Genomic DNA, 7,394 nt, shown 5'->3' with positions numbered 1-7,394 from the left:
TTTGGCTTTTTGGCTGCATATCCATGATTGCATGCAAGGCTGCAATTATAGTTTCTATGATGTACTTTAAAAATGTCCCTTCATCCTCTTGTTTAAATATTTAACCTTCAGAATTTCCCCTGGAACAATGACTGAGGTGCTCATCTTCATTTTCCCTCTTCACCGGTTTTAAGACCACACAAGAAGCTGACACAAACGAAACTCTCTCCAAAGCCAGACATTTTAATTAATCTGGCCCTGCCTGAGAAAAGGGGGATTAATATTGATTATGAAAAACATAATATAAAATCCTGTGAAAGAATGGTTTCTTTGTGCTATCATCCAGCGTAAACTGATGTGGCCCAGTTGGAGATCGTGCTATCGGGGAAAGCCTGAGAGCTCTTTCCCTCTACTGTATTGGCTCGTTGCCCAGAATTGAGGCTGCTACTCGCAGACTAGTGTGTTAAAGGTCATGGCTGCAGTCTGCCTGTCTGGGTGGTATTAGGAGAGTGTCTTTGCATGTATTTGGGTATGCACCTAAATGTCCACATGAATGAGAAAGTACTTAATTCTCGGGTTATGTTTACTCTTTTCCCTCACTCAGCAACCTGGTGAGAATGTTTTTGTTTTGTTTTTTTTGTTTTTTTCACCCCTTGTTTGGCCCCTGGTGCTCAAATGGTCGCAGCTGCAACATGGCCGCCTTGGTATAGTGTGTCAAATAATTACACAAAAAGTGACCTCATACATTGGGGAGGGGTGTGACTCAACATTGTGATAGTGTTTTAATCCCACAGTGCATATTGTAATACATATTTCAATGCTTGTTGGGATTATTACTTCAACTGCATGTCAAAATGCTCTTTCCCAATATTCATTGTTTTTCTCCGCAGTGATGTACAGTAACCCAGACAGTTCACATATCAGACAGACGTTACTTGATTTAAGCCTCTTCAGCTCAGGCACTCCCACGGGTGGGCTTGTCCGATCTTTGTTCAAATCCACAGAACTTTATTTTAAATTCTAGTGGAGATCCTAACAGTTCCAAAGATATCAGAGAAGTCCTGCTGAATTACAGGGAAATGCATATAAAATAATGCACAATATTGTCTATGTGATGAAACGGTGCATCCATAAAACAATGGCATCTTGGGTTTGAATGGTTCACTCAGTATATGTGTGACGTGGCTTCAGTGAAGCATTTTAACTAGGGATGAGCGAGTACACCACTATCTTCTGTATCTGTATCTGTACTAAGAGTGGGCAGGACCTAAACTGGTAATGGGTGGGGCTTAAACCAGTATGTTATTTTAAGGCTGAAATTGATATGGGATTATCAGTAGTTGCTATATTTATTGTTTATTAGAAAACTATTTACAGAACAGCCTCAGAATTGAGCTCCAGATCAATGTTTCTGATCACAATAGTAAACAAACTATTGACAGGACAAGTTTTTTTTTTTTTTTTTTTTTTTTTATAAAAACAGAACATGAATATTCTTAAGTGCACCAATGAATACAACACATGCAGCAGGCAATTATGAAGTACTAAGTAAAATGCAATGAACAAGAGTTTTCATACTCAACATAACTTTCTTTTTAAATTTTAAATTTTCTATTTTTTTTATGATCAAACTGTGATTTTTTTAATCTTTTTTTTTTTTTTTTTTTACTACCTAACGTTAGATTCCTCAAAGTAGCCACCCAGTATATGTAGTCACCTGAAATGGTTTTCACTTCACAGGTGTGCCTTGTCAGGGTTCATTTGTGGAATTTCTTACCTTCTTAATGGGGTTGGGACCATCAGCTGTGTTGTGCAGAAGTCAGGTTGGTACACAGCTGACAGCCCTATTTAACAGCTGTTAGAATTCATATTATGGCAAGAACCAATCAGCTAAGAAAAGAGAAACGACAGTCCATCATTACTTTAAGAGCTGAAGGTCAGTCAGTCCGGAAAATTGCAAAAACTTTGAATGTGTCCCCAAGTGCAGTCGCAAAAATCATCAAGCGCTACGACGAAACTGGCACACATGAGGACCGACCCAGGAAAGGAAGACCAAGAGTCACCTCTGCTTCTGAGGACAAGTTCATCCGAGTCACCAGCCTCAGAAATTGCAAATTAACAGCAGCTCAGATTAGAGCCCAGAGAAATGCCACACAGAGTTCTAGTGGCAGACCCATCTCTACATCAACTGTGCAGAGGAGACTGCGCGAATCAGGCCTTCATGGTCAAATAGCTGCAAAGAAATCACTACTAAGGAGAGGCAACAAGCAGAAGAGATTTGTTTGGGCCAAGAAACACAAGGAATGGACATTAGACCAGTGGAAATCTGTGCTTTGGTCTGATGAGTCCAAATTTGAGATCTTTGGTTCCACCCGTCATGTCTTTGTGAGACACAGAAAAGGTGAATGGATGGATTCCACATGCCTGGTTCCCACTGTGAAGCATGGAGGAGGAGGTGTGATGGTGTGGGGGTGCTTTGCCGGTTACACTGTTGGGGATTTATTCAAAATTGAAGGCACACTGAACCAGCATGGCTACCACAGCATCCTGCAGCGACATGCCATCCCATCCGGTTTGCGTTTAGTTGGACCATCATTTATTTTTCAACAGGACAATGAGCCCAAACACACCTCCAGGCTGTGTAAGGGCTATTTGACCAAGAAGGAGAGTGATGGAGTGCTGCGGCAGATGACCTGGCCTCCACAGTCACCTGACCTAAACCCAATCGAGATGGCTTGGGATGAGATGTACCGCGGAGTGAAGGCAAAAGGGCCAACAAGTGTTCAGCATCTCTGGGAACTCCTTCAAGACTGTTGGAAAACCATTTCAGGTGACTACCTCATGAAGCATTCAGTCTGTCGTGACGCATTCAGTCTGTCTGCTCAATAGCAGCGCGTCTGTTGTGTGTGTGTGAGTGGCACAGCTGCAGTGAACGTGTATGTAGGGGAGGGGCTTTGTGTGACTGGCCTATCACACAATGTTGACACAGTCATCTACCCAATGAGGATTTTCATTCATCACAAGCACAGATATTGACTCATATTACTCGGATAATACTTGTACTCGTCAAAAGTTTTTTATCTGTACCGGATACTCGTTTCAGCCGAGTATCCGACTGAACCCTAATTTTAACCAGCACATACAGAATACTTATGTGTTATTGTTGTACAATGCAGAAAAAAATGTTTTGTCTTTCTGTGTGTAACATTGAATTTATACTTAAGGATGAAATTTAAAGGAAAAGCAGAGTTCAAGGGCTTAATTAAGTAATCAGCAGACAAATAAAACAAATAAAAATGTAAACCACTCTATTAATTCCATGCATTTTCTACAAATTACAGCACATGAATCAACAGCTAGTCCATTACATTAACACTTCATGTGACACAGATGACTTGTTTATGTACTGGAATGTGAAAAATGAAGAACAATGGATGTTTTATTAATTTATTTGTTGATCCGAAAAATGTTATTTGGGGTCACAGTAGCTTGCTCTGCTCTGTTGGGTATGTCTGTGAATATTGAGTGTTAAAAGTAGGAAGAGCTGCGTATGCAGTTTCACATAATGTTTGCCAGATACACATTATATTATCTGTCCCAAAGGCCTTGGGGTCTTTTTTTTTATTTAGTAAAGGCAAAGGAATGAAATGAATATGTTGGGATTTGGGGCACAGATTAGCACTATGCCAAAATACTAAAAAAGGTTTACTTTGTATTACTGTATGCCAGTCAAGATCCCATGAAAAGGAAATCAGATTGCTGTTCATTACTGCTCTAATAAGAAGTAAAAATGGGAAACAGTTATGTGACTTGAACAGTGGGGGTGTGCATGGGCTTAGTTTAACAACAGCCAAATGCCTAATAGCAACAAATGATTACACAGAACAAAGAGTGAATGAAACGACCATACCCAAATGAATGTAATTGCCATATCTACCAAATCATTGTGCTGTTTTTGAAATCACTTCCATGCTAATTGGCCATAAATGAGAAATGGGTGTTTAAGGTAGAAATGATAACGAGCCTCTGTGGTATCCAGCGTGATTCAGATCGCACTGGGACACCTGGCACTGACTGGGTAAACGACATTAAGCCGCACATTGATTTCATCTTCTTGCTCCAAACTTCTGAGGTTTTCATGCTGGAAATTGTACTCAGTGTCTGCTACAGTGGCAACACCCGCTCCCACCAGTGAAGATGTACCACAGATAACTCCCTTTGGTCCTGGGTTGTGATATCAGTCTCATGAGCACATCAACAGGATGCTATGATCAATGATTTGTTTTATTAATCAGTGGACATGGCAAACAGATAAAACAGATGCCAATGTGCTCACACCTGTAACTCCACCTGGTCCTACTCATCATGAAGTCCCTCTGAACACTACTGCAGAACAACCAAAACCATGTATATCTATACCATCAACTTTTCAGATGTAAAGGAAAATAATTCTCTCGACTGATGACTGTACATTTTTCAGTTTATGTAATTAGTTTTGTAAATGTTTCATAACTCCCAAGTGTTGTATAACTTTCTGAAATCACACAGAAGCATGCAAATACTCAAATTAATTGAAAACATGAAAATCACCACAACTGGAGACACAAGGTTTTCGCTGGACAGCAATGATAAGTAATCCGAGTGTGCACATAGAGTATATGACTGCATACAATAAGTCTGCTGTTTATGTAACAGTGAGGAAGAGGGGAATTATGTGGAAAATAAAACCACAATCTTAAAACTAATACCCCTGCAGTCCATTGCTTCTTTGTGTTACAAATGTTGATGTTCACGCTGACTTTACCAGGGATTTTCAATGTCATGAATTTGGATGTAATTAATGATGAACATTTGCCACAGTCTTTGTGTCTGGCCGATAATGATCACAATGTTTGTATAACGGACACTTGAAATTATAATCTCAGTTGAAAGCTGTGTGTTGTTGTGATTTTAAACATAAAGAGCTATGAAGTGGTATCCAAACCACTTTTTCAACTGTGGTTTTGAAGTACCAACATTGTACATTAACAAACACTCTAACAAAACAAAACAAAACAAAACAAAACAAAACAAAACAAAACAAAACAAAACAAAACAAAACAAAACAAAACAAAACAAAACAAAACAAAAAAACAATCTACGTCAGCCAGTCAAGGTGTGTATCAGAAGTTTCTCTTTATGTCCTATTAGATGTGCCTTTATGATATTTGCATTTGCAGCTTCCAATAAATGCAGTAGTGGAGAAAGCTTAAATTCCTATATAACCACCATGATAACTAGCCTGCACAGGTCAGCAAAGTGTCCTGATGACACATGAAAAAATTATTTCAGTGACCTTAGAATGACCATGTATTATAGAGAAGTGAAAGTAAAAGACATAAGAGACAATCAGGGGTGGAGAGGGTGACACAAAATGTTCTTAAATAGATGAATTTTCATCTTACAACACAAGACAGCGAGTGACTCTGCAGTCGAGTGCAGAGTGCAGGCTGTGTAAGGCTCTTCTATGACCTACATGTATTAAGCTGAGGCTCCCTTGGTAGCATGGTACACCAGCACCAGGATTTTTCCATATGATATGAATAATCACAGCCACAGACGTACGATTTTTACCTACCCATATTCTTGGTAGAAGTGCTGGGATTGGCTCACCAAACTGGTTGGTTAAGGTTAAGCATGACGTCAGAGATGGTTGAGGTGAGAGAAAAGCCCTGAGAGGCACTTCCAGGTCTTTCTAGGAAAATGGGTGGGGGAAAAGCATAACTTGTCACAGCTATTTCTTTGATTAGAGCACATACTTTTGTTTGAATTGATTTGGCTGTTACTTGTACTTCTGGCTGGCCTGGAAGGGGCTTCTCTCTTTCTCTGTGACTCTTTCCAAGGGTGGATACCCTGGCCAGTAATGGCTTTCTTTTAAAACTGAGACAACTTAAACTTGGAGAAAAGACTTGAGCAGATTCCCTGCTGAATGGCAGGAGTTACTGTGATGGTGTCAAACAGAGAGAGAAAGGTCTTTCAGAGGACAGGATTTGCCAGGGAGGAATAGCAGCTCAGTCTTGTCTAGGCTGAGCTTGCGGTGGGCAGACATCCAGCTGGAGATGTCAGCTAAGCAAGCAAAGATGCGCGCCTCAACCTGAGTATCAGGAAGGAAAACAAAGATAGAGTTGAGCGTCAGCGACATGGAATAAGTTGGAAACAGTGTAGGATGTAATTACAGAGCCAAGAAATCTAGAGTAGAGATAGAAACGAGGTGAAGGTGCACAGTGAATGAAATGCCACCTCCACAGTAAATGAAATGCCTGTGGGGTGTGGTTAAATGGGTAGGACGTGAATGGTGAGATATCCAATCTAGAGATCACCAGGTTAGCTGAGGATACAAGGTGTATCTGGTGGTTCACAGGTGCAGGACAGGTCTAGGTTAGTCGGGACTAGCGTTTTAGATTTATGTTGATTTATTTATTTGAGCCCACATTTCTCAAACGACCTTGTGAACAAAATTAGCCTTTGTGGATCTGACCTGTCAACAATGAATCAGAACAAACTGATGAAACATAGACAGGATTGAACAGAAGCAAACACAGTAGCAAGGACATAATAAACTTTAATATCCATCACTGCCTAGCTTAAATGGCACCTCCAGCCTTAGAAAAAAAAAATCCCAGGAAAGTCTTAGTAGGAAAACACAGAGGAGATCGTAGGTGACCCAAAGGCAGGGGGGTGATCCCCACCAGTATGACTTGGTGTGCAAAAGAAGCCAGGACAGTCATATAAACGGTATTATGGACAAAGACAAAAAAAAAATAATAAATAAATAAATAAATAAATGATGCAGTGGGATATCATGTGGCAAGGAAATGCATCCATAGTTGGACAAAGACTGCAGAAACAGGACAGGACCCACATCGATGGGCAGGTAGGAGGGCAGCGTCAGAGGTGGCACGCTGGGGCTACTCAGTGGCCTTGATTACCTGAGGGCCAGTGAAGTAGGCCATCCTGAAGCCATTTACACATGCTTACAGGGCACTGATGTCACTTCTTACTTTGAAATTTCATCTTTTTTATTTAATGAGTGAAGCAGTTAGTGGTGTATGTTGATGACAACAACTGTGGACACCTGCCTCTGTAAACAAGCTGACAGGGTGATTTACCTTTGACCTCATCAACACTGTGATGTCCCTGATGCACCAAATTTCTTCGGTAAGAAGCAAAGACAACATCCATACTGCTTTACTGCAGCACAGTTTTGTCAGATACCAATAATAAGGCGACTTTCTCCTCCTTTCCCCTCAGGCCAATTTAAACTCTTATTTGATGATCGTAAGATTTCCAATGATACACTTTGGCTGACTCAAATACCTGTGCTGCTATATGGCAATAAAAAGTAATAACGGGATCAGCAGCTCCTCTTTTCAAAC

This window comes from Myripristis murdjan, chromosome 5 (genome assembly GCF_902150065.1).
Source record: "Myripristis murdjan chromosome 5, fMyrMur1.1, whole genome shotgun sequence".
Taxonomy (NCBI): domain Eukaryota; kingdom Metazoa; phylum Chordata; class Actinopteri; order Holocentriformes; family Holocentridae; genus Myripristis; species Myripristis murdjan.
This window is presented reverse-complemented; position numbering follows the sequence as displayed.